Here is a 27,449-nt window from a genome sequence, read left to right as displayed (position 1 = left end):
AAACCATAAAAGGTCAATCTTTTTGCTTGGGATTGTGCTGCATTACAACTTTTTTCTACAAACTAGGTAAGTTTTTTTTACTCCCCCAGTCTGGTTCTCTACATACGTAGAAATGGTTTGCTAGAAAATTGCTCGACTTTATTTGTAGGCCATAATTCACATTGTGAACTCCGTAGATGTTCTTCAAATATGGGAGAAAGGAATCTGTATTTAAAAAAAAAAAAAAAAAAAGCACTCAATGGCACATTTGACTATAAGTAAACTGTGACATGGTGTGGTGTGAAACTGATAATGGCGTTCGTCGGGCATGGGGGATTAGCTCAAGTGGTAGAGCGCTCGCTTAGCATGCGAGAGGTAGCGGGATCGATGCCCGCATTCTCCAATACAATCTTTGGATGCCTTTTTCAGTTGGCAGAGTAAATTGTTTTTGCCACCTGCTCGTGGCACACACATCCAAACCTTGAAGACTTTCAACAATGGCTAAATCAAGCCTTCGATAGCTCAGCTGGTAGAGCGGAGGACTGTAGATCTAAATTAGCAATCCTTAGGTCGCTGGTTCAATTCCGGCTCGAAGGAAGTTTTGTGTATTCTATCAGATGTTTTCAACCTTCTGGCAAATACCAGACAGCTCTGCTCTTTCTGGACATGTAGACAGAAACACAACCGGAAAGTTTTTTCTCCAGTTTGCCTTGTGAATTCAAAACTTAGGCAGCAACAGTGCTTTTACTTTATGGAGATGCTGAGCACCAATGTGAAAACGTCTTCAACTGTAGCATGCTACCCAAGCAAAAGGAACCAACGTCCCTGGGTGGACTCGAACCACCAACCTTTCGGTTAACAGCCGAACGCGCTAACCGATTGCGCCACAGAGACACAAACGCCTGCCGAACTTTCGACTAACAGCCGGACGCACCCACCAGTTTTAACAGGAACCTTAAACAATGGTCAGACACCATTTCCTCTAATGATTTTCAACAATAATATGACACAAGAAAGCAAAAAAAAACAAAGAAACAATTGCAGAACCCCAGGAGTACTCTAGTCGCCAACAAATATGTAATGGCTGAAAATTTACGTCATCGACATGAACACAAACAGTCATTAGAATTTTACTCTGTACATCTGTTAACACAAGCAGAGTGGCGCAGCGGAAGCGTGCTGGGCCCATAACCCAGAGGTCGATGGATCGAAACCATCCTCTGCTAAATTGTGCTGCATTGCATCTTTTTCTACAAACTAGCTAAGTTTTTTTTCACTTCCCCATTTTGGTTCTCTATATACAGAGAAATGGTTTGCTAGAAAATTGCTCGACTGTATTTGTAGACCATAATTCACATTGTGAAACCCAGCGGTCAATGGATTGAAACCAACCTCTGCTAAATAGTTGTGTTTTATAAACTTCATCATTGCATATCAACTGAACTTTTCTGTCAACAGCAAACGTGTCTCGGATCAAAAACACTAGTCAAAATCCTAAATCCCAGTACAACTCGTGCCAAAGGACCAGAAGGAGATTCGCGACCTCTCAGCATTTTCTATATTCAAACCAAACCATAAAAGATCAATCTTTTCGCTTGGGATTGTGCTGCATTACAACTTTTTTCTACAAACTAGGTAAGTTTTTTTTCATTCCCCCAGTTTGGTTCTCTATATACAGAGAAATGGTTTACTAGAAAATTGCACGACTGTATTTGTAGGCCATAATTCACATTGTGAAACCCAGCGGTCAATGGATTGAAACCAACCTCTTCTAAATAGTTGTGTTTTATAAACTTCATCATTGCATATCAACTGAACTTTTCTGTCAACAGCAAACGTGTCTCGGATCAAAAACACTAGTCAAAATCCTAAATCCCAGTACAACTCGTGCCAAAGGACCAGAAGGAGATTCGCGACCTCTCAGCATTTTCTATATTCAAACCAAACCATAAAAGATCAATCTTTTCGCTTGGGATTGTGCTGCATTACAACTTTTTTCTACAAACTAGGTAAGTTTTTTTTCATTCCCCCAGTTTGGTTCTCTATATACAGAGAAATGGTTTACTAGAAAATTGCACGACTGTATTTGTAGGCCATAATTCACATTGTGAAACCCAGCGGTCAATGGATTGAAACCAACCTCTTCTAAATAGTTGTGTTTTATAAACTTCATCATTGCATATCAACTGAACTTTTCTGTCAACAGCAAACGTGTCTCGGATCAAAAACACTAGTCAAAATCCTAAATCCCAGTACAACTCGTGCCAAAGGACCAGAAGGAGATTCGCGACCTCTCAGCATTTTCTATATTCAAACCAAACCATAAAAGATCAATCTTTTCGCTTGGGATTGTGCTGCATTACAACTTTTTTCTACAAACTAGGTAAGTTTTTTTTCATTCCCCCAGTTTGGTTCTCTATATACAGAGAAATGGTTTACTAGAAAATTGCTCGACTGTATTTGTAGGCCATAATTCACATTGTGAAACCCAGCGGTCGATGGATCGAAACCAACCTCTGCTAAATAGTTGTGTTTTATAAACTTCATCATTGCATATCAACTGAACTTTTCTGTCAACAGCAAACGTGTCTCGGATCAAAAACACTAGTCAAAATCCTAAATCCCAGTACAACTCGTGCCAAAGGACCAGAAGGAGATTCGCGACCTCTCAGCATTTTCTATATTCAAACCAAACCATAAAAGGTCAATCTTTTTGCTTGGGATTGTGCTGCATTACAACTTTTTTCTACAAACTAGGTAAGTTTTTTTTACTCCCCCAGTCTGGTTCTCTACATACATAGAAATGGTTTGCTAGAAAATTGCCCGACTGTATTTGTAGGCCATAATTCACATTGTGAAACCCAGCGGTCGATGGATCGAAACCAACCTCTGCTAAATAGTTGTGATTTATAAACTTCATCATTGCATATCAACTGAACTTTTCTGTCAACAGCAAACGTGTCTCGGATCAAAAACACTAGTCAAAATCCTAAATCCCAGCACAACTCGTGCCAAAGGACCAGAAGGAGATTCGCGACCTCTCAGCATTTTCTATATTCAAACCAAACCATAAAAGGTCAATCTTTTTGCTTGGGATTGTGCTGCATTACAACTTTTTTCTACAAACTAGGTAAGTTTTTTTTACTCCCCCAGTCTGGTTCTCTACATACGTAGAAATGGTTTGCTAGAAAATTGCTCGACTTTATTTGTAGGCCATAATTCACATTGTGAACTCCGTAGATGTTCTTCAAATATGGGAGAAAGGAATCTGTACTTAAAAAAAAAAAAAAAAAAAAAAAAAAAAGCACTCAATGGCACATTTGACTATAAGTAAACTGTGACATGGTGTGGCGTGAAACTGATAATGGCGTTCGTCGGGCATGGGGGATTAGCTCAAGTGGTAGAGCGCTCGCTTAGCATGCGAGAGGTAGCGGGATCGATGCCCGCATTCTCCAATACAATCTTTGGATTCCTTTTTCAGTTGGCCGAGTGAATTGTTTATGCCACCTGCTCGTGGCACACACGTCCAAACCTTGAAGACTTTCAACAATGGCTAAATCAAGCCTTCGATAGCTCAGCTGGTAGAGCGGAGGACTGTAGATCTAAATTAGCAATCCTTAGGTCGCTGGTTCAATTCCGGCTCGAAGGAAGTTTTGTGTATTCTATCAGATGTTTTCAACCTTCTGGCAAATACCAGACAGCTATGCTCTTTCTGGACATGTAGACAGAAACACAACCGGAAAGTTTTTTCTCCAGTTTGCCTTGTGAATTCAAAACTTAGGCAGCAACAGTGCTTTTACTTTATGGAGATGCTGAGCACCAATGTGAAAACGTCTTCAACTGTAGCATGCTACCCAAGCAAAAGGAACCAACGTCCCTGGGTGGACTCGAACCACCAACCTTTCGGTTAACAGCCGAACGCGCTAACCGATTGCGCCACAGAGACACAAACGCCTGCCGAACTTTCGTCTAACAGCCGGACGCACCCACCAGTTTTAACCGGAACCTTAAACAATGGTCAGACACCATTTCCTCTAATGATTTTCAACAATATGACACAAGAAAGCAAAAAAAAACAAAGAAACAATTGCAGAACCCCAGGAGTACTCTAGTCGCCAACAAATATGTAATGGCTGAAAATTTACATGTCATCGACATGAACACAAACAGTCATTAGAATTTTACTCTGTACATCTGTTAACACAAGCAGAGTGGCGCAGCGGAAGCGTGCTGGGCCCATAACCCAGAGGTCGATGGATCGAAACCATCCTCTGCTAAATTGTGCTGCATTGCATCTTTTTCTACAAACTAGCTAAGTTTTTTTTCACTTCCCCATTTTGGTTCTCTATATACAGAGAAATGGTTTGCTAGAAAATTGCTCGACTGTATTTGTAGACCATAATTCACATTGTGAAACCCAGCGGTCAATGGATTGAAACCAACCTCTGCTAAATAGTTGTGTTTTATAAACTTCATCATTGCATATCAACTGAACTTTTCTGTCAACAGCAAACGTGTCTCGGATCAAAAACACTAGTCAAAATCCTAAATCCCAGTACAACTCGTGCCAAAGGACCAGAAGGAGATTCGCGACCTCTCAGCATTTTCTATATTCAAACCAAACCATAAAAGATCAATCTTTTCGCTTGGGATTGTGCTGCATTACAACTTTTTTCTACAAACTAGGTAAGTTTTTTTTCATTCCCCCAGTTTGGTTCTCTATATACAGAGAAATGGTTTACTAGAAAATTGCTCGACTGTATTTGTAGGCCATAATTCACATTGTGAAACCCAGCGGTCGATGGATCGAAACCAACCTCTGCTAAATAGTTGTGTTTTATAAACTTCATCATTGCATATCAACTGAACTTTTCTGTCAACAGCAAACGTGTCTCGGATCAAAAACACTAGTCAAAATCCTAAATCCCAGTACAACTCGTGCCAAAGGACCAGAAGGAGATTCGCGACCTCTCAGCATTTTCTATATTCAAACCAAACCATAAAAGGTCAATCTTTTTGCTTGGGATTGTGCTGCATTACAACTTTTTTCTACAAACTAGGTAAGTTTTTTTTACTCCCCCAGTCTGGTTCTCTACATACATAGAAATGGTTTGCTAGAAAATTGCCCGACTGTATTTGTAGGCCATAATTCACATTGTGAAACCCAGCGGTCGATGGATCGAAACCAACCTCTGCTAAATAGTTGTGATTTATAAACTTCATCATTGCATATCAACTGAACTTTTCTGTCAACAGCAAACGTGTCTCGGATCAAAAACACTAGTCAAAATCCTAAATCCCAGTACAACTCGTGCCAAAGGACCAGAAGGAGATTTGCGACCTCTCAGCATTTTCTATATTCAAACCAAACCATAAAAGGTCAATCTTTTTGCTTGGGATTGTGCTGCATTACAACTTTTTTCTACAAACTAGGTAAGTTTTTTTTACTCCCCCAGTCTGGTTCTCTACATACATAGAAATGGTTTGCTAGAAAATTGCCCGACTGTATTTGTAGGCCATAATTCACATTGTGAACTACGTAGATGTTCTTCAAATATGGGAGAAAGGAATCTGTACTTAAAAAAAAAAAAAAAAAAAAAAAAAAAAAAAAGCACTCAATGGCACATTTGACTATAAGTAAACTGAAAAGCAAAAAAAAACAAAGAAACAATTGCAGAACCCCAGGAGTACTCTAGTCGCCAACAAATATGTAATGGCTGAAAATTTACATGTCATCGACCTGAACACAAACAGTCATTAGAATTTTACTCTGTACATCTGTTAACACAAGCAGAGTGGCGCAGCGGAAGCGTGCTGGGCCCATAACCCAGAGGTCGATGGATCGAAACCATCCTCTGCTAAATTTTGCTGCATTGCATCTTTTTCTACAAACTAGCTAAGTTTTTTTTCACTTCCCCATTTTGGTTCTCTATATACAGAGAAATGGTTTGCTAGAAAATTGCTCGACTGTATTTGTAGACCATAATTCACATTGTGAAACCCAGCGGTCAATGGATTGAAACCAACCTCCAATAAACTTCATCATTGCATATCAACTGAACTTTTCTGTCAACAGCAAACGTGTCTCGGATCAAAAACACTAGTCAAAATCCTAAATCCCAGTACAACTCGTGCCAAAGGACCAGAAGGAGATTCGCGACCTCTCAGCATTTTCTATATTCAAACCAAACCATAAAAGATCAATCTTTTCGCTTGGGATTGTGCTGCATTACAACTTTTTTCTACAAACTAGGTAAGTTTTTTTTCATTCCCCCAGTTTGGTTCTCTATATACAGAGAAATGGTTTACTAGAAAATTGCTCGACTGTATTTGTAGGCCATAATTCACATTGTGAAACCCAGCGGTCGATGGATCGAAACCAACCTCTGCTAAATAGTTGTGTTTTATAAACTTCATCATTGCATATCAACTGAACTTTTCTGTCAACAGCAAACGTGTCTCGGATCAAAAACACTAGTCAAAATCCTAAATCCCAGTACAACTCGTGCCAAAGGACCAGAAGGAGATTCGCGACCTCTCAGCATTTTCTATATTCAAACCAAACCATAAAAGGTCAATCTTTTTGCTTGGGATTGTGCTGCATTACAACTTTTTTCTACAAACTAGGTAAGTTTTTTTTACTCCCCCAGTCTGGTTCTCTACATACATAGAAATGGTTTACTAGAAAATTGCCCGACTGTATTTGTAGGCCATAATTCACATTGTGAAACCCAGCGGTCGATGGATCGAAACCAACCTCTGCTAAATAGTTGTGTTTTATAAACTTCATCATTGCATATCAACTGAACTTTTCTGTCAACAGCAAACGTGTCTCGGATCAAAAACACTAGTCAAAATCCTAAATCCCAGTACAACTCGTGCCAAAGGACCAGAAGGAGATTCGCGACCTCTCAGCATTTTCTATATTCAAACCAAACCATAAAAGGTCAATCTTTTTGCTTGGGATTGTGCTGCATTACAACTTTTTTCTACAAACTAGGTAAGTTTTTTTTACTCCCCCAGTCTGGTTCTCTACATACATAGAAATGGTTTGCTAGAAAATTGCCCGACTGTATTTGTAGGCCATAATTCACATTGTGAACTCCGTAGATGTTCTTCAAATATGGGAGAAAGGAATCTGTACTTAAAAAAAAAAAAAAAAAAAGCACTCAATGGCACATTTGACTATAAGTAAACTGTGACATGGTGTGGCGTGAAACTGATAATGGCGTTCGTCGGGCATGGGGGATTAGCTCAAGTGGTAGAGCGCTCGCTTAGCATGCGAGAGGTAGCGGGATCGATGCCCGCATTCTCCAATACAATCTTTGGATTCCTTTTTCAGTTGGCCGAGTGAATTGTTTATGCCACCTGCTCGTGGCACACACGTCCAAACCTTGAAGACTTTCAACAATGGCTAAATCAATCCTTCGATAGCTCAGCTGGTAGAGCGGAGGACTGTAGATCTAAATTAGCAATCCTTAGGTCGCTGGTTCAATTCCGGCTCGAAGGAAGTTTTGTGTATTCTATCAGATGTTTTCAACCTTCTGGCAAATACCAGACAGCTATGCTCTTTCTGGACATGTAGACAGAAACACAACCGGAAAGTTTTTTCTCCAGTTTGCCTTGTGAATTCAAAACTTAGGCAGCAACAGTGCTTTTACTTTATGGAGATGCTGAGCACCAATGTGAAAACGTCTTCAACTGTAGCATGCTACCCAAGCAAAAGGAACCAACGTCCCTGGGTGGACTCGAACCACCAACCTTTCGGTTAACAGCCGAACGCGCTAACCGATTGCGCCACAGAGACACAAACGCCTGCCGAACTTTCGTCTAACAGCCGGACGCACCCACCAGTTTTAACCGGAACCTTAAACAATGGTCAGACACCATTTCCTCTAATGATTTTCAACAATAATATGACACAAGAAAGCAAAAAAAAACAAAGAAACAATTGCAGAACCCCAGGAGTACTCTAGTCGCCAACAAATATGTAATGGCTGAAAATTTACATGTCATCGACCTGAACACAAACAGTCATTAGAATTTTACTCTGTACATCTGTTAACACAAGCAGAGTGGCGCAGCGGAAGCGTGCTGGGCCCATAACCCAGAGGTCGATGGATCGAAACCATCCTCTGCTAAATTGTGCTGCATTGCATCTTTTTCTACAAACTAGCTAAGTTTTTTTTCACTTCCCCATTTTGGTTCTCTATATACAGAGAAATGGTTTGCTAGAAAATTGCTCGACTGTATTTGTAGACCATAATTCACATTGTGAAACCCAGCGGTCAATGGATTGAAACCAACCTCTTCTAAATAGTTGTGTTTTATAAACTTCATCATTGCATATCAACTGAACTTTTCTGTCAACAGCAAACGTGTCTCGGATCAAAAACACTAGTCAAAATCCTAAATCCCAGTACAACTCGTGCCAAAGGACCAGAAGGAGATTCGCGACCTCTCAGCAGAAACCATTTTCTATATTCAAACCAAACCATAAAAGATCAATCTTTTCGCTTGGGATTGTGCTGCATTACAACTTTTTTCTACAAACTAGGTAAGTTTTTTTTCATTCCCCCAGTTTGGTTCTCTATATACAGAGAAATGGTTTACTAGAAAATTGCTCGACTGTATTTGTAGGCCATAATTCACATTGTGAAACCCAGCGGTCGATGGATCGAAACCAACCTCTGCTAAATAGTTGTGTTTTATAAACTTCATCATTGCATATCAACTGAACTTTTCTGTCAACAGCAAACGTGTCTCGGATCAAAAACACTAGTCAAAATCCTAAATCCCAGTACAATTCGTGCCAAAGGACCAGAAGGAGATTCGCGACCTCTCAGCATTTTCTATATTCAAACCAAACCATAAAAGGTCAATCTTTTTGCTTGGGATTGTGCTGCATTACAACTTTTTTCTACAAACTAGGTAAGTTTTTTTCACTCCTCAGTCTGGTTCTCTACATACATAGAAATGGTTTGCTAGAAAATTGCCCGACTGTATTTGTAGGCCATAATTCACATTGTGAAACCCAGCGGTCGATGGATCGAAACCAACCTCTGCTAAATAGTTGTGATTTATAAACTTCATCATTGCATATCAACTGAACTTTTCTGTCAACAGCAAACGTGTCTCGGATCAAAAACACTAGTCAAAATCCTAAATCCCAGTACAACTCGTGCCAAAGGACCAGAAGGAGATTCGCGACCTCTCAGCATTTTCTATATTCAAACCAAACCATAAAAGGTCAATCTTTTTGCTTGGGATTGTGCTGCATTACAACTTTTTTCTACAAACTAGGTAAGTTTTTTTTACTCCCCCAGTCTGGTTCTCTACATACGTAGAAATGGTTTGCTAGAAAATTGCTCGACTTTATTTGTAGGCCATAATTCACATTGTGAACTCCGTAGATGTTCTTCAAATATGGGAGAAAGGAATCTGTATTTAAAAAAAAAAAAAAAAAAAGCACTCAATGGCACATTTGACTATAAGTAAACTGTGACATGGTGTGGTGTGAAACTGATAATGGCGTTCGTCGGGCATGGGGGATTAGCTCAAGTGGTAGAGCGCTCGCTTAGCATGCGAGAGGTAGCGGGATCGATGCCCGCATTCTCCAATACAATCTTTGGATTCCTTTTTCAGTTGGCCGAGTGAATTGTTTTTGCCACCTGCTCGTGGCACACACGTCTAAACCTTGAAGACTTTCAACAATGGCTAAATCAAGCCTTCGATAGCTCAGCTGGTAGAGCGGAGGACTGTAGATCTAAATTAGCAATCCTTAGGTCGCTGGTTCAATTCCGGCTCGAAGGAAGTTTTGTGTATTCTATCAGATGTTTTCAACCTTCTGGCAAATACCAGACAGCTATGCTCTTTCTGGACATGTAGACAGAAACACAACCGGAAAGTTTTTTCTCCAGTTTGCCTTGTGAATTCAAAACTTAGGCAGCAACAGTGCTTTTACTTTATGGAGATGCTGAGCACCAATGTGAAAACGTCTTCAACTGTAGCATGCTACCCAAGCAAAAGGAACCAACGTCCCTGGGTGGACTCGAACCACCAACCTTTCGGTTAACAGCCGAACGCGCTAAACGATTGCGCCACAGAGACACAAACGCCTGCCGAACTTTCGTCTAACAGCCGGACGCACCCACCAGTTTTAACCGGAACCTTAAACAATGGTCAGACACCATTTCCTCTAATGATTTTCAACAATAATATGACACAAGAAAGCAAAAAAAAACAAAGAAACAATTGCAGAACCCCAGGAGTACTCTAGTCGCCAACAAATATGTAATGGCTGAAAATTTACATGTCATCGACATGAACACAAACAGTCATTAGAATTTTACTCTGTACATCTGTTAACATAAGCAGAGTGGCGCAGCGGAAGCGTGCTGGGCCCATAACCCAGAGGTCGATGGATCGAAACCATCCTCTGCTAAATTGTGCTGCATTGCATCTTTTTCTACAAACTAGCTAAGTTTTTTTTCACTTCCCCATTTTGGTTCTCTATATACAGAGAAATGGTTTGCTAGAAAATTGCTCGACTGTATTTGTAGACCATAATTCACATTGTGAAACCCAGCGGTCAATGGATTGAAACCAACCTCTGCTAAATAGTTGTGTTTTATAAACTTCATCATTGCATATCAACTGAACTTTTCTGTCAACAGCAAACGTGTCTCGGATCAAAAACACTAGTCAAAATCCTAAATCCCAGTACAACTCGTGCCAAAGGACCAGAAGGAGATTCGCGACCTCTCAGCATTTTCTATATTCAAACCAAACCATAAAAGATCAATCTTTTCGCTTGGGATTGTGCTGCATTACAACTTTTTTCTACAAACTAGGTAAGTTTTTTTTCATTCCCCCAGTTTGGTTCTCTATATACAGAGAAATGGTTTACTAGAAAATTGCACGACTGTATTTGTAGGCCATAATTCACATTGTGAAACCCAGCGGTCAATGGATTGAAACCAACCTCTTCTAAATAGTTGTGTTTTATAAACTTCATCATTGCATATCAACTGAACTTTTCTGTCAACAGCAAACGTGTCTCGGATCAAAAACACTAGTCAAAATCCTAAATCCCAGTACAACTCGTGCCAAAGGACCAGAAGGAGATTCGCGACCTCTCAGCATTTTCTATATTCAAACCAAACCATAAAAGATCAATCTTTTCGCTTGGGATTGTGCTGCATTACAACTTTTTTCTACAAACTAGGTAAGTTTTTTTTCATTCCCCCAGTTTGGTTCTCTATATACAGAGAAATGGTTTACTAGAAAATTGCACGACTGTATTTGTAGGCCATAATTCACATTGTGAAACCCAGCAGTCGATGGATCGAAACCAACCTCTGCTAAATAGTTGTGATTTATAAACTTCATCATTGCATATCAACCGAACTTTTCTGTCAACAGCAAACGTGTCTCGGATCAAAAACACTAGTCAAAATCCTAAATCCCAGTACAACTCGTGCCAAAGGACCAGAAGGAGATTCGCGACCTCTCAGCATTTTCTATATTCAAACCAAACCATAAAAGGTCAATCTTTTTGCTTGGGATTGTGCTGCATTACAACTTTTTTCTACAAACTAGGTAAGTTTTTTTTACTCCCCCAGTCTGGTTCTCTACATACATAGAAATGGTTTGCTAGAAAATTGCCCGACTGTATTTGTAGGCCATAATTCACATTGTGAAACCCAGCGGTCGATGGATCGAAACCAACCTCTGCTAAATAGTTGTGTTTTATAAACTTCATCATTGCATATCAACTGAACTTTTCTGTCAACAGCAAACGTGTCTCGGATCAAAAACACTAGTCAAAATCCTAAATCCCAGTACAACTCGTGCCAAAGGACCAGAAGGAGATTCGCGACCTCTCAGCATTTTCTATTTTCAAACCAAACCATAAAAGGTCAATCTTTTTGCTTGGGATTGTGCTGCATTACAACTTTTTTCTACAAACTAGGTAAGTTTTTTTTACTCCCCCAGTCTGGTTCTCTACATACATAGAAATGGTTTGCTAGAAAATTGCCCGACTGTATTTGTAGGCCATAATTCACATTGTGAACTCCGTAGATGTTCTTCAAATATGGGAGAAAGGAATCTGTACTTAAAAAAAAAAAAAAAAAAAGCACTCAATGGCACATTTGACTATAAGTAAACTGTGACATGGTGTGGCGTGAAACTGATAATGACGTTCGTCGGGCATGGGGGATTAGCTCAAGTGGTAGAGCGCTCGCTTAGCATGCGAGAGGTAGCGGGATCGATGCCCGCATTCTCCAATACAATCTTTGGATGCCTTTTTCAGTTGGCAGAGTAAATTGTTTTTGCCACCTGCTCGTGGCACACACATCCAAACCTTGAAGACTTTCAACAATGGCTAAATCAAGCCTTCGATAGCTCAGCTGGTAGAGCGGAGGACTGTAGATCTAAATTAGCAATCCTTAGGTCGCTGGTTCAATTCCGGCTCGAAGGAAGTTTTGTGTATTCTATCAGATGTTTTCAACCTTCTGGCAAATACCAGACAGCTCTGCTCTTTCTGGACATGTAGACAGAAACACAACCGGAAAGTTTTTTCTCCAGTTTGCCTTGTGAATTCAAATCTTAGGCAGCAACAGTGCTTTTACTTTATGGAGATGCTGAGCACCAATGTGAAAACGTCTTCAACTGTAGCATGCTACCCAAGCAAAAGGAGCCAACGTCCCTGGGTGGACTCGAACCACCAACCTTTCGGTTAACAGCCGAACGCGCTAACCGATTGCGCCACAGAGACACAAACGCCTGCCGAACTTTCGACTAACAGCCGGACGCACCCACCAGTTTTAACAGGAACCTTAAACAATGGTCAGACACCATTTCCTCTAATGATTTTCAACAATAATATGACACAAGAAAGCAAAAAAAAACAAAGAAACAATTGCAGAACCCCAGGAGTACTCTAGTCGCCAACAAATATGTAATGGCTGAAAATTTACGTCATCGACATGAACACAAACAGTCATTAGAATTTTACTCTGTACATCTGTTAACACAAGCAGAGTGGCGCAGCGGAAGCGTGCTGGGCCCATAACCCAGAGGTCGATGGATCGAAACCATCCTCTGCTAAATTGTGCTGCATTGCATCTTTTTCTACAAACTAGCTAAGTTTTTTTTCACTTCCCCATTTTGGTTCTCTATATACAGAGAAATGGTTTGCTAGAAAATTGCTCGACTGTATTTGTAGACCATAATTCACATTGTGAAACCCAGCGGTCAATGGATTGAAACCAACCTCTGCTAAATAGTTGTGTTTTATAAACTTCATCATTGCATATCAACTGAAATTTTCTGTCAACAGCAAACGTGTCTCGGATCAAAAACACTAGTCAAAATCCTAAATCCCAGTACAACTCGTGCCAAAGGACCAGAAGGAGATTCGCGACCTCTCAGCATTTTCTATATTCAAACCAAACCATAAAAGATCAATCTTTTCGCTTGGGATTGTGCTGCATTACAACTTTTTTCTACAAACTAGGTAAGTTTTTTTTCATTCCCCCAGTTTGGTTCTCTATATACAGAGAAATGGTTTACTAGAAAATTGCACGACTGTATTTGTAGGCCATAATTCACATTGTGAAACCCAGCGGTCAATGGATTGAAACCAACCTCTTCTAAATAGTTGTGTTTTATAAACTTCATCATTGCATATCAACTGAACTTTTCTGTCAACAGCAAACGTGTCTCGGATCAAAAACACTAGTCAAAATCCTAAATCCCAGTACAACTCGTGCCAAAGGACCAGAAGGAGATTCGCGACCTCTCAGCATTTTCTATATTCAAACCAAACCATAAAAGATCAATCTTTTCGCTTGGGATTGTGCTGCATTACAACTTTTTTCTACAAACTAGGTAAGTTTTTTTTCATTCCCCCAGTTTGGTTCTCTATATACAGAGAAATGGTTTACTAGAAAATTGCACGACTGTATTTGTAGGCCATAATTCACATTGTGAAACCCAGCGGTCAATGGATTGAAACCAACCTCTTCTAAATAGTTGTGTTTTATAAACTTCATCATTGCATATCAACTGAACTTTTCTGTCAACAGCAAACGTGTCTCGGATCAAAAACACTAGTCAAAATCCTAAATCCCAGTACAACTCGTGCCAAAGGACCAGAAGGAGATTCGCGACCTCTCAGCATTTTCTATATTCAAACCAAACCATAAAAGATCAATCTTTTCGCTTGGGATTGTGCTGCATTACAACTTTTTTCTACAAACTAGGTAAGTTTTTTTTCATTCCCCCAGTTTGGTTCTCTATATACAGAGAAATGGTTTACTAGAAAATTGCTCGACTGTATTTGTAGGCCATAATTCACATTGTGAAACCCAGCGGTCGATGGATCGAAACCAACCTCTGCTAAATAGTTGTGTTTTATAAACTTCATCATTGCATATCAACTGAACTTTTCTGTCAACAGCAAACGTGTCTCGGATCAAAAACACTAGTCAAAATCCTAAATCCCAGTACAACTCGTGCCAAAGGACCAGAAGGAGATTCGCGACCTCTCAGCATTTTCTATATTCAAACCAAACCATAAAAGGTCAATCTTTTTGCTTGGGATTGTGCTGCATTACAACTTTTTTCTACAAACTAGGTAAGTTTTTTTTACTCCCCCAGTCTGGTTCTCTACATACATAGAAATGGTTTGCTAGAAAATTGCCCGACTGTATTTGTAGGCCATAATTCACATTGTGAACTCCGTAGATGTTCTTCAAATATGGGAGAAAGGAATCTGTACTTAAAAAAAAAAAAAAGCACTCAATGGCACATTTGACTATAAGTAAACTGTGACATGGTGTGGCGTGAAACTGATAATGACGTTCGTCGGGCATGGGGGATTAGCTCAAGTGGTAGAGCGCTCGCTTAGCATGCGAGAGGTAGAGGGATCGATGCCCGCATTCTCCAATACAATCTTTGGATGCCTTTTTCAGTTGGCCGAGTGAATTGTTTTTGCCACCTGCTCGTGGCACACACGTCCAAACCTTGAAGACTTTCAACAATGGCTAAATCAAGCCTTCGATAGCTCAGCTGGTAGAGCGGAGGACTGTAGATCTAAATTAGCAATCCTTAGGTCGCTGGTTCAATTCCGGCTCGAAGGAAGTTTTGTGTATTCTATCAGATGTTTTCAACCTTCTGGCAAATACCAGACAGCTATGCTCTTTCTGGACATGTAGACAGAAACACAACCGGAAAGTTTTTTCTCCAGTTTGCCTTGTGAATTCAAAACTTAGGCAGCAACAGTGCTTTTACTTTATGGAGATGCTGAGCACCAATGTGAAAACGTCTTCAACTGTAGCATGCTACCCAAGCAAAAGGAACCAACGTCCCTGGGTGGACTCGAACCACCAACCTTTCGGTTAACAGCCGAACGCGCTAACCGATTGCGCCACAGAGACACAAACGCCTGCCGAACTTTCGTCTAACAGCCGGACGCACCCACCAGTTTTAACCGGAACCTTAAACAATGGTCAGACACCATTTCCTCTAATGATTTTCAACAATAATATGACACAAGAAAGCAAAAAAAAACAAAGAAACAATTGCAGAACCCCAGGAGTACTCTAGTCGCCAACAAATATGTAATGGCTGAAAATTTACATGTCATCGACCTGAACACAAACAGTCATTAGAATTTTACTCTGTACATCTGTTAACACAAGCAGAGTGGCGCAGCGGAAGCGTGCTGGGCCCATAACCCAGAGGTCGATGGATCGAAACCATCCTCTGCTAAATTGTGCTGCATTGCATCTTTTTCTACAAACTAGCTAAGTTTTTTTTCACTTCCCCATTTTGGTTCTCTATATACAGAGAAATGGTTTGCTAGAAAATTGCTCGACTGTATTTGTAGACCATAATTCACATTGTGAAACCCAGCGGTCAATGGATTGAAACCAACCTCTGCTAAATAGTTGTGTTTTATAAACTTCATCATTGCATATCAACTGAACTTTTCTGTCAACAGCAAACGTGTCTCGGATCAAAAACACTAGTCAAAATCCTAAATCCCAGTACAACTCGTGCCAAAGGACCAGAAGGAGATTCGCGACCTCTCAGCATTTTCTATATTCAAACCAAACCATAAAAGATCAATCTTTTCGCTTGGGATTGTGCTGCATTACAACTTTTTTCTACAAACTAGGTAAGTTTTTTTTCATTCCCCCAGTTTGGTTCTCTATATACAGAGAAATGGTTTACTAGAAAATTGCTCGACTGTATTTGTAGGCCATAATTCACATTGTGAAACCCAGCGGTCGATGGATCGAAACCAACCTCTGCTAAATAGTTGTGTTTTATAAACTTCATCATTCCATATCAACTGAACTTTTCTGTCAACAGCAAACGTGTCTCGGATCAAAAACACTAGTCAAAATCCTAAATCGCAGTACAACTCGTGCCAAAGGACCAGAAGGAGATTCGCGACCTCTCAGCATTTTCTATATTCAAACCAAACCATAAAAGGTCAATCTTTTTGCTTGGGATTGTGCTGCATTACAACTTTTTTCTACAAACTAGGTAAGTTTTTTTTACTCCCCCAGTCTGGTTCTCTACATACATAGAAATGGTTTGCTAGAAAATTGCCCGACTGTATTTGTAGGCCATAATTCACATTGTGAAACCCAGCGGTCGATGGATCGAAACCAACCTCTGCTAAATAGTTGTGATTTATAAACTTCATCATTGCATATCAACTGAACTTTTCTATCAACAGCAAACGTGTCTCGGATCAAAAACACTAGTCAAAATCCTAAACCTGCTAATCCTCTGCTAAATTGTGCTGCATTGCATCTTTTTCTACAAACTAGCTAAGTTTTTTTTCACTTCCCCAGTTTGGTTCTCTATATACAGAGAAATGGTTTGCTAGAAAATTGCTCGACTGTATTTGTAGACCATAATTCACATTGTGAAACCCAGCGGTCAATGGATTGAAACCAACCTCTGCTAAATAGTTGTGTTTTATAAACTTCATCATTGCATATCAACTGAACTTTTCTGTCAACAGCAAACGTGTCTCGGATCAAAAACACTAGTCAAAATCCTAAATCCCAGTACAACTCGTGCCAAAGGACCAGAAGGAGATTCGCGACCTCTCAGCATTTTCTATATTCAAACCAAACCATAAAAGATCAATCTTTTTGCTTGGGATTGTGCTGCATTACAACTTTTTTCTACAAACTAGGTAAGTTTTTTTTCACTCCCCCAGTTTGGTTCTCTATATACAGAGAAATGGTTTACTAGAAAATTGCTCGACTGTATTTGTAGGCCATAATTCACATTGTGAAACCCAGCGGTCGATGGATCGAAACCAACCTCTGCTAAATAGTTGTGTTTTATAAACTTCATCATTGCATATCAACTGAACTTTTCTGTCAACAGCAAACGTGTCTCGGATCAAAAACACTAGTCAAAATCCTAAATCCCAGTACAACTCATGCCAAAGGACCAGAAGGAGATTCGCGACCTCTCAGCATTTTCTATATTCAAACCAAACCATAAAAGGTCAATCTTTTTGCTTGGGATTGTGCTGCATTACAACTTTTTTCTACAAACTAGGTAAGTTTTTTTTACTCCCCCAGTCTGGTTCTCTACATACATAGAAATGGTTTGCTAGAAAATTGCTCGACTGTATTTGTAGGCCATAATTCACATTGTGAACTCCGTAGATGTTCTTCAAATATGGGAGAAAGGAATCTGTACTTAAAAAAAAAAAAAAAGAAAAAAAAAAAAAAAAGCACTCAATGGCACATTTGACTATAAGTAAACTGTGACATGGTGTGGCGTGAAACTGATAATGGCGTTTGTCGGGCATGGGGGATTAGCTCAAGTGGTAGAGCGCTCACTTAGCATGCGAGAGGCATCTTTGGATGCCTTTTTCAGTTGGCCGAGTGAATTGTTTTTGCCACCTGCTCGTGGCACACACGTCCAAACCTTGAAGACTTTCAACAATGGCTAAATCAAGCCTTCGATAGCTCAGCTGGTAGAGCGGAGGACTGTAGATCTAAATTAGCAATCCTTAGGTCGCTGGTTCAATTCCGGCTCGAAGGAAGTTTTGTGTATTCTATCAGATGTTTTCAACCTTCTGGCAAATACCAGACAGCTATGCTCTTTCTGGACATGTAGACAGAAACACAACCGGAAAGTTTTTTCTCCAGTTTGCCTTGTGAATTCAAAACTTAGGCAGCAACAGTGCTTTTACTTTATGGAGATGCTGAGCACCAATGTGAAAACGTCTTCAACTGTAGCATGCTACCCAAGCAAAAGGAACCAACGTCCCTGGGTGGACTCGAACCACCAACCTTTCGGTTAACAGCCGAACGCGCTAACCGATTGCGCCACAGAGACACAAACGCCTGCCGAACTTTCGTCTAACAGCCGGACGCACCCACCAGTTTTAACCGGAACCTTAAACAATGGTCAGACACCATTTCCTCTAATGATTTTCAACAATAATATGACACAAGAAAGCAAAAAAAAACAAAGAAACAATTGCAGAACCCCAGGAGTACTCTAGTCGCCAACAAATATGTAATGGCTGAAAATTTACATGTCATCGACCTGAACACAAACAGTCATTAGAATTTTACTCTGTACATCTGTTAACACAAGCAGAGTGGCGCAGCGGAAGCGTGCTGGGCCCATAACCCAGAGGTCGATGGATCGAAACCATCCTCTGCTAAATTGTGCTGCATTGCATCTTTTTCTACAAACTAGCTAAGTTTTTTTTCACTTCCCCATTTTGGTTCTCTATATACAGAGAAATGGTTTGCTAGAAAATTGCTCGACTGTATTTGTAGACCATAATTCACATTGTGAAACCCAGCGGTCAATGGATTGAAACCAACCTCTGCTAAATAGTTGTGTTTTATAAACTTCATCATTGCATATCAACTGAACTTTTCTGTCAACAGCAAACGTGTCTCGGATCAAAAACACTAGTCAAAATCCTAAATCCCAGTACAACTCGTGCCAAAGGACCAGAAGGAGATTCGCGACCTCTCAGCATTTTCTATATTCAAACCAAACCATAAAAGATCAATCTTTTCGCTTGGGATTGTGCTGCATTACAACTTTTTTCTACAAACTAGGTAAGTTTTTTTTCATTCCCCCAGTTTGGTTCTCTATATACAGAGAAATGGTTTACTAGAAAATTGCTCGACTGTATTTGTAGGCCATAATTCACATTGTGAAACCCAGCGGTCGATGGATCGAAACCAACCTCTGCTAAATAGTTGTGTTTTATAAACTTCATCATTGCATATCAACTGAACTTTTCTGTCAACAGCAAACGTGTCTCGGATCAAAAACACTAGTCAAAATCCTAAATCGCAGTACAACTCGTGCCAAAGGACCAGAAGGAGATTCGCGACCTCTCAGCATTTTCTATATTCAAACCAAACCATAAAAGGTCAATCTTTTTGCTTGGGATTGTGCTGCATTACAACTTTTTTCTACAAACTAGGTAAGTTTTTTTTACTCCCCCAGTCTGGTTCTCTACATACATAGAAATGGTTTGCTAGAAAATTGCCCGACTGTATTTGTAGGCCATAATTCACATTGTGAAACCCAGCGGTCGATGGATCGAAACCAACCTCTGCTAAATAGTTGTGATTTATAAACTTCATCATTGCATATCAACTGAACTTTTCTATCAACAGCAAACGTGTCTCGGATCAAAAACACTAGTCAAAATCCTAAACCTGCTAATCCTCTGCTAAATTGTGCTGCATTGCATCTTTTTCTACAAACTAGCTAAGTTTTTTTTCACTTCCCCAGTTTGGTTCTCTATATACAGAGAAATGGTTTGCTAGAAAATTGCTCGACTGTATTTGTAGACCATAATTCACATTGTGAAACCCAGCGGTCAATGGATTGAAACCAACCTCTGCTAAATAGTTGTGTTTTATAAACTTCATCATTGCATATCAACTGAACTTTTCTGTCAACAGCAAACGTGTCTCGGATCAAAAACACTAGTCAAAATCCTAAATCCCAGTACAACTCGTGCCAAAGGACCAGAAGGAGATTCGCGACCTCTCAGCATTTTCTATATTCAAACCAAACCATAAAAGATCAATCTTTTTGCTTGGGATTGTGCTGCATTACAACTTTTTTCTACAAACTAGGTAAGTTTTTTTTCACTCCCCCAGTTTGGTTCTCTATATACAGAGAAATGGTTTACTAGAAAATTGCTCGACTGTATTTGTAGGCCATAATTCACATTGTGAAACCCAGCGGTCGATGGATCGAAACCAACCTCTGCTAAATAGTTGTGTTTTATAAACTTCATCATTGCATATCAACTGAACTTTTCTGTCAACAGCAAACGTGTCTCGGATCAAAAACACTAGTCAAAATCCTAAATCCCAGTACAACTCATGCCAAAGGACCAGAAGGAGATTCGCGACCTCTCAGCATTTTCTATATTCAAACCAAACCATAAAAGGTCAATCTTTTTGCTTGGGATTGTGCTGCATTACAACTTTTTTCTACAAACTAGGTAAGTTTTTTTTACTCCCCCAGTCTGGTTCTCTACATACATAGAAATGGTTTGCTAGAAAATTGCTCGACTGTATTTGTAGGCCATAATTCACATTGTGAACTCCGTAGATGTTCTTCAAATATGGGAGAAAGGAATCTGTACTTAAAAAAAAAAAAAAAGAAAAAAAAAAAAAAAAGCACTCAATGGCACATTTGACTATAAGTAAACTGTGACATGGTGTGGCGTGAAACTGATAATGGCGTTTGTCGGGCATGGGGGATTAGCTCAAGTGGTAGAGCGCTCACTTAGCATGCGAGAGGCATCTTTGGATGCCTTTTTCAGTTGGCCGAGTGAATTGTTTTTGCCACCTGCTCGTGGCACACACGTCCAAACCTTGAAGACTTTCAACAATGGCTAAATCAAGCCTTGGATAGCTCAGCTGGTAGAGCGGAGGACTGTAGATCTAAATTAGCAAATCCTTAGGTCGCTGGTTCAATTCTGGCTCGAAGGAAGTTTTGTGTATTCTATCAGATGTTTTCAACCTTCTGGCAAATACCAGACAGCTATGCTCTTTCTGGACATGTAGACAGAAACACAACCGGAAAGTTTTTTCTCCAGTTTGCCTTGTGAATTCAAAACTTAGGCAGCAACAGTGCTTTTACTTTATGGAGATGCTGAGCACCAATGTGAAAACGTCTTCAACTGTAGCATGCTACCCAAGCAAAAGGAACCAACGTCCCTGGGTGGACTCGAACCACCAACCTTTCGGTTAACAGCTGAACGCGCTAACCGATTGCGCCACAGAGACACAAACGCCTGCCGAACTTTCGTCTAACAGCCGGACGCACCCACCAGTTTTAACCGGAACCTTAAACAATGGTCAGACACCATTTCCTCTAATGATTTTCAACAATAATATGACACAAGAAAGCAAAAAAAAACAAAGAAACAATTGCAGAACCCCAGGAGTACTCTAGTCGCCAACAAATATGTAATGGCTGAAAATTTACATGTCATCGACCTGAACACAAACAGTCATTAGAATTTTACTCTGTACATCTGTTAACACAAGCAGAGTGGCGCAGCGGAAGCGTGCTGGGCCCATAACCCAGAGGTCGATGGATCGAAACCATCCTCTGCTAAATTGTGCTGCATTGCATCTTTTTCTACAAACTAGCTAAGTTTTTTTTCACTTCCCCATTTTGGTTCTCTATATACAGAGAAATGGTTTGCTAGAAAATTGCTCGACTGTATTTGTAGACCATAATTCACATTGTGAAACCCAGCGGTCAATGGATTGAAACCAACCTCTGCTAAATAGTTGTGTTTTATAAACTTCATCATTGCATATCAACTGAACTTTTCTGTCAACAGCAAACGTGTCTCGGATCAAAAACACTAGTCAAAATCCTAAATCCCAGTACAACTCGTGCCAAAGGACCAGAAGGAGATTCGCGACCTCTCAGCATTTTCTATATTCAAACCAAACCATAAAAGATCAATCTTTTCGCTTGGGATTGTGCTGCATTACAACTTTTTTCTACAAACTAGGTAAGTTTTTTTTCATTCCCCCAGTTTGGTTCTCTATATACAGAGAAATGGTTTACTAGAAAATTGCTCGACTGTATTTGTAGGCCATAATTCACATTGTGAAACCCAGCGGTCGATGGATCGAAACCAACCTCTGCTAAATAGTTGTGTTTTATAAACTTCATCATTGCATATCAACTGAACTTTTCTGTCAACAGCAAACGTGTCTCGGATCAAAAACACTAGTCAAAATCCTAAATCGCAGTACAACTCGTGCCAAAGGACCAGAAGGAGATTCGCGACCTCTCAGCATTTTCTATATTCAAACCAAACCATAAAAGGTCAATCTTTTTGCTTGGGATTGTGCTGCATTACAACTTTTTTCTACAAACTAGGTAAGTTTTTTTTACTCCCCCAGTCTGGTTCTCTACATACATAGAAATGGTTTGCTAGAAAATTGCCCGACTGTATTTGTAGGCCATAATTCACATTGTGAATCCCAGCGGTCGATGGATCGAAACCAACCTCTGCTAAATAGTTGTGATTTATAAACTTCATCATTGCATATCAACTGAACTTTTCTATCAACAGCAAACGTGTCTCGGATCAAAAACACTAGTCAAAATCCTAAACCTGCTAATCCTCTGCTAAATTGTGCTGCATTGCATCTTTTTCTACAAACTAGCTAAGTTTTTTTTCACTTCCCCATTTTGGTTCTCTATATACAGAGAAATGGTTTGCTAGAAAATTGCTCGACTGTATTTGTAGACCATAATTCACATTGTGAAACCCAGCGGTCAATGGATTGAAACCAACCTCTGCTAAATAGTTGTGTTTTATAAACTTCATCATTGCATATCAACTGAACTTTTCTGTCAACAGCAAACGTGTCTCGGATCAAAAACACTAGTCAAAATCCTAAATCCCAGTACAACTCGTGCCAAAGGACCAGAAGGAGATTCGCGACCTCTCAGCATTTTCTATATTCAAACCAAACCATAAAAGATCAATCTTTTCGCTTGGGATTGTGCTGCATTACAACTTTTTTCTACAAACTAGGTAAGTTTTTTTTCATTCCCCCAGTTTGGTTCTCTATATACAGAGAAATGGTTTACTAGAAAATTGCTCGACTGTATTTGTAGGCCATAATTCACATTGTGAAACCCAGCGGTCGATGGATCGAAACCAACCTCTGCTAAATAGTTGTGTTTTATAAACTTCATCATTGCATATCAACTGAACTTTTCTGTCAACAGCAAACGTGTCTCGGATCAAAAACACTAGTCAAAATCCTAAATCCCAGTACAACTCGTGCCAAAGGACCAGAAGGAGATTCGCGACCTCTCAGCATTTTCTATATTCAAACCAAACCATAAAAGGTCAATCTTTTTGCTTGGGATTGTGCTGCATTACAACTTTTTTCTACAAACTAGGTAAGTTTTTTTTACTCCCCCAGTCTGGTTCTCTACATACATAGAAATGGTTTGCTAGAAAATTGCCCGACTGTATTTGTAGGCCATAATTCACATTGTGAAACCCAGCGGTCGATGGATCGAAACCAACCTCTGCTAAATAGTTGTGATTTATAAACTTCATCATTGCATATCAACTGAACTTTTCTGTCAACAGCAAACGTGTCTCGGATCAAAAACACTAGTCAAAATCCTAAATCCCAGTACAACTCGTGCCAAAGGACCAGAAGGAGATTTGCGACCTCTCAGCATTTTCTATATTCAAACCAAACCATAAAAGGTCAATCTTTTTGCTTGGGATTGTGCTGCATTACAACTTTTTTCTACAAACTAGGTAAGTTTTTTTTACTCCCCCAGTCTGGTTCTCTACATACATAGAAATGGTTTGCTAGAAAATTGCCCGACTGTATTTGTAGGCCATAATTCACATTGTGAACTACGTAGATGTTCTTCAAATATGGGAGAAAGGAATCTGTACTTAAAAAAAAAAAAAAAAAAAAAAAAAAAAAAAGCACTCAATGGCACATTTGACTATAAGTAAACTGAAAAGCAAAAAAAAACAAAGAAACAATTGCAGAACCCCAGGAGTACTCTAGTCGCCAACAAATATGTAATGGCTGAAAATTTACATGTCATCGACCTGAACACAAACAGTCATTAGAATTTTACTCTGTACATCTGTTAACACAAGCAGAGTGGCGCAGCGGAAGCGTGCTGGGCCCATAACCCAGAGGTCGATGGATCGAAACCATCCTCTGCTAAATTTTGCTGCATTGCATCTTTTTCTACAAACTAGCTAAGTTTTTTTTCACTTCCCCATTTTGGTTCTCTATATACAGAGAAATGGTTTGCTAGAAAATTGCTCGACTGTATTTGTAGACCATAATTCACATTGTGAAACCCAGCGGTCAATGGATTGAAACCAACCTCCAATAAACTTCATCATTGCATATCAACTGAACTTTTCTGTCAACAGCAAACGTGTCTCGGATCAAAAACACTAGTCAAAATCCTAAATCCCAGTACAACTCGTGCCAAAGGACCAGAAGGAGATTCGCGACCTCTCAGCATTTTCTATATTCAAACCAAACCATAAAAGATCAATCTTTTCGCTTGGGATTGTGCTGCATTACAACTTTTTTCTACAAACTAGGTAAGTTTTTTTTCATTCCCCCAGTTTGGTTCTCTATATACAGAGAAATGGTTTACTAGAAAATTGCTCGACTGTATTTGTAGGCCATAATTCACATTGTGAAACCCAGCGGTCGATGGATCGAAACCAACCTCTGCTAAATAGTTGTGTTTTATAAACTTCATCATTGCATATCAACTGAACTTTTCTGTCAACAGCAAACGTGTCTCGGATCAAAAACACTAGTCAAAATCCTAAATCCCAGTACAACTCGTGCCAAAGGACCAGAAGGAGATTCGCGACCTCTCAGCATTTTCTATATTCAAACCAAACCATAAAAGGTCAATCTTTTTGCTTGGGATTGTGCTGCATTACAACTTTTTTCTACAAACTAGGTAAGTTTTTTTTACTCCCCCAGTCTGGTTCTCTACATACATAGAAATGGTTTGCTAGAAAATTGCCCGACTGTATTTGTAGGCCATAATTCACATTGTGAAACCCAGCGGTCGATGGATCGAAACCAACCTCTGCTAAATAGTTGTGATTTATAAACTTCATCATTGCATATCAACTGAACTTTTCTGTCAACAGCAAACGTGTCTCGGATCAAAAACACTAGTCAAAATCCTAAATCCCAGTACAACTCGTGCCAAAGGACCAGAAGGAGATTCGCGACCTCTCAGCATTTTCTATATTCAAACCAAACCATAAAAGGTCAATCTTTTTGCTTGGGATTGTGCTGCATTACAACTTTTTTCTACAAACTAGGTAAGTTTTTTTTACTCCCCCAGTCTGGTTCTCTACATACGTAGAAATGGTTTGCTAGAAAATTGCTCGACTTTATTTGTAGGCCATAATTCACATTGTGAACTCCGTAGATGTTCTTCAAATATGGGAGAAAGGAATCTGTATTTAAAAAAAAAAAAAAAAAAAGCACTCAATGGCACATTTGACTATAAGTAAACTGTGACATGGTGTGGTGTGAAACTGATAATGGCGTTCGTCGGGCATGGGGGATTAGCTCAAGTGGTAGAGCGCTCGCTTAGCATGCGAGAGGTAGCGGGATCGATGCCCGCATTCTCCAATACAATCTTTGGATTCCTTTTTCAGTTGGCCGAGTGAATTGTTTTTGCCACCTGCTCGTGGCACACACGTCTAAACCTTGAAGACTTTCAACAATGGCTAAATCAAGCCTTCGATAGCTCAGCTGGTAGAGCGGAGGACTGTAGATCTAAATTAGCAATCCTTAGGTCGCTGGTTCAATTCCGGCTCGAAGGAAGTTTTGTGTATTCTATCAGATGTTTTCAACCTTCTGGCAAATACCAGACAGCTATGCTCTTTCTGGACATGTAGACAGAAACACAACCGGAAAGTTTTTTCTCCAGTTTGCCTTGTGAATTCAAAACTTAGGCAGCAACAGTGCTTTTACTTTATGGAGATGCTGAGCACCAATGTGAAAACGTCTTCAACTGTAGCATGCTACCCAAGCAAAAGGAACCAACGTCCCTGGGTGGACTCGAACCACCAACCTTTCGGTTAACAGCCGAACGCGCTAACCGATTGCGCCACAGAGACACAAACGCCTGCCGAACTTTCGTCTAACAGCCGGACGCACCCACCAGTTTTAACCGGAACCTTAAACAATGGTCAGACACCATTTCCTCTAATGATTTTCAACAATAATATGACACAAGAAAGCAAAAAAAAACAAAGAAACAATTGCAGAACCCCAGGAGTACTCTAGTCGCCAACAAATATGTAATGGCTGAAAATTTACATGTCATCGACATGAACACAAACAGTCATTAGAATTTTACTCTGTACATCTGTTAACACAAGCAGAGTGGCGCAGCGGAAGCGTGCTGGGCCCATAACCCAGAGGTCGATGGATCGAAACCATCCTCTGCTAAATTGTGCTGCATTGCATCTTTTTCTACAAACTAGCTAAGTTTTTTTTCACTTCCCCATTTTGGTTCTCTATATACAGAGAAATGGTTTGCTAGAAAATTGCTCGACTGTATTTGTAGACCATAATTCACATTGTGAAACCCAGCGGTCAATGGATTGAAACCAACCTCTGCTAAATAGTTGTGTTTTATAAACTTCATCATTGCATATCAACTGAACTTTTCTGTCAACAGCAAACGTGTCTCGGATCAAAAACACTAGTCAAAATCCTAAATCCCAGTACAACTCGTGCCAAAGGACCAGAAGGAGATTCGCGACCTCTCAGCATTTTCTATATTCAAACCAAACCATAAAAGATCAATCTTTTCGCTTGGGATTGTGCTGCATTACAACTTTTTTCTACAAACTAGGTAAGTTTTTTTTCATTCCCCCAGTTTGGTTCTCTATATACAGAGAAATGGTTTACTAGAAAATTGCCCGACTGTATTTGTAGGCCATAATTCACATTGTGAAACCCAGCGGTCGATGGATCGAAACCAACCTCTGCTAAATAGTTGTGTTTTATAAACTTCATCATTGCATATCAACTGAACTTTTCTGTCAACAGCAAACGTGTCTCGGATCAAAAACACTAGTCAAAATCCTAAATCCCAGTACAACTCGTGCCAAAGGACCAGAAGGAGATTCGCGACCTCTCAGCATTTTCTATATTCAAACCAAACCATAAAAGGTCAATCTTTTTGCTTGGGATTGTGCTGCATTACAACTTTTTTCTACAAACTAGGTAAGTTTTTTTTACTCCCCCAGTCTGGTTCTCTACATACATAGAAATGGTTTGCTAGAAAATTGCCCGACTGTATTTGTAGGCCATAATTCACATTGTGAACTCCGTAGATGTTCT

General features: G+C 39.8%; 14 non-coding genes across 14 annotated transcripts; all 14 read left to right on the top strand.

The window, feature by feature from the left end:
* Positions 1 to 309: 309 nt before the first annotated feature.
* Positions 310 to 382, top strand: TRNAA-AGC (transfer RNA alanine (anticodon AGC)). Its single transcript has one exon. It is a non-coding gene; the product is annotated as a tRNA-Ala (tRNA).
* Positions 383 to 490: 108 nt separating this feature from the next.
* TRNAY-GUA (transfer RNA tyrosine (anticodon GUA)) lies at positions 491 to 576 on the top strand. The gene is given in 2 exon segments: positions 491 to 527; positions 541 to 576. It is a non-coding gene; the product is annotated as a tRNA-Tyr (tRNA).
* A 2,785-nt stretch (positions 577 to 3,361) lies between these two features.
* TRNAA-AGC (transfer RNA alanine (anticodon AGC)) lies at positions 3,362 to 3,434 on the top strand. The gene has a single exon. It is a non-coding gene; the product is annotated as a tRNA-Ala (tRNA).
* Positions 3,435 to 3,542: 108 nt separating this feature from the next.
* TRNAY-GUA (transfer RNA tyrosine (anticodon GUA)) lies at positions 3,543 to 3,628 on the top strand. Its single transcript is given in 2 exon segments — positions 3,543 to 3,579; positions 3,593 to 3,628. It is a non-coding gene; the product is annotated as a tRNA-Tyr (tRNA).
* Positions 3,629 to 7,222: 3,594 nt separating this feature from the next.
* TRNAA-AGC (transfer RNA alanine (anticodon AGC)) lies at positions 7,223 to 7,295 on the top strand. The gene has a single exon. It is a non-coding gene; the product is annotated as a tRNA-Ala (tRNA).
* A 108-nt stretch (positions 7,296 to 7,403) lies between these two features.
* Positions 7,404 to 7,489, top strand: TRNAY-GUA (transfer RNA tyrosine (anticodon GUA)). Its single transcript is given in 2 exon segments — positions 7,404 to 7,440; positions 7,454 to 7,489. It is a non-coding gene; the product is annotated as a tRNA-Tyr (tRNA).
* Positions 7,490 to 9,525: 2,036 nt separating this feature from the next.
* TRNAA-AGC (transfer RNA alanine (anticodon AGC)) lies at positions 9,526 to 9,598 on the top strand. The gene has a single exon. It is a non-coding gene; the product is annotated as a tRNA-Ala (tRNA).
* Positions 9,599 to 9,706: 108 nt separating this feature from the next.
* On the top strand, positions 9,707 to 9,792 carry TRNAY-GUA (transfer RNA tyrosine (anticodon GUA)). The gene is given in 2 exon segments: positions 9,707 to 9,743; positions 9,757 to 9,792. It is a non-coding gene; the product is annotated as a tRNA-Tyr (tRNA).
* A 2,404-nt stretch (positions 9,793 to 12,196) lies between these two features.
* TRNAA-AGC (transfer RNA alanine (anticodon AGC)) lies at positions 12,197 to 12,269 on the top strand. Its single transcript has one exon. It is a non-coding gene; the product is annotated as a tRNA-Ala (tRNA).
* Positions 12,270 to 12,377: 108 nt separating this feature from the next.
* Positions 12,378 to 12,463, top strand: TRNAY-GUA (transfer RNA tyrosine (anticodon GUA)). Its single transcript is given in 2 exon segments — positions 12,378 to 12,414; positions 12,428 to 12,463. It is a non-coding gene; the product is annotated as a tRNA-Tyr (tRNA).
* A 2,579-nt stretch (positions 12,464 to 15,042) lies between these two features.
* TRNAY-GUA (transfer RNA tyrosine (anticodon GUA)) lies at positions 15,043 to 15,128 on the top strand. Its single transcript is given in 2 exon segments — positions 15,043 to 15,079; positions 15,093 to 15,128. It is a non-coding gene; the product is annotated as a tRNA-Tyr (tRNA).
* A 2,858-nt stretch (positions 15,129 to 17,986) lies between these two features.
* TRNAY-GUA (transfer RNA tyrosine (anticodon GUA)) lies at positions 17,987 to 18,072 on the top strand. Its single transcript is given in 2 exon segments — positions 17,987 to 18,023; positions 18,037 to 18,072. It is a non-coding gene; the product is annotated as a tRNA-Tyr (tRNA).
* Positions 18,073 to 25,651: 7,579 nt separating this feature from the next.
* Positions 25,652 to 25,724, top strand: TRNAA-AGC (transfer RNA alanine (anticodon AGC)). Its single transcript has one exon. It is a non-coding gene; the product is annotated as a tRNA-Ala (tRNA).
* A 108-nt stretch (positions 25,725 to 25,832) lies between these two features.
* On the top strand, positions 25,833 to 25,918 carry TRNAY-GUA (transfer RNA tyrosine (anticodon GUA)). The gene is given in 2 exon segments: positions 25,833 to 25,869; positions 25,883 to 25,918. It is a non-coding gene; the product is annotated as a tRNA-Tyr (tRNA).
* Positions 25,919 to 27,449: the final 1,531 nt, after the last annotated feature.

This window comes from Dendrobates tinctorius, unplaced genomic scaffold (assembly GCF_039654945.1).
Source record: "Dendrobates tinctorius isolate UK_male_01 unplaced genomic scaffold, ASM3965494v1 ptg000251l, whole genome shotgun sequence".
Lineage (NCBI taxonomy): Eukaryota > Metazoa > Chordata > Amphibia > Anura > Dendrobatidae > Dendrobates > Dendrobates tinctorius.
Note: the sequence above shows the minus strand (reverse complement) of the source record. Positions and strands in the feature narration are given on the sequence as shown.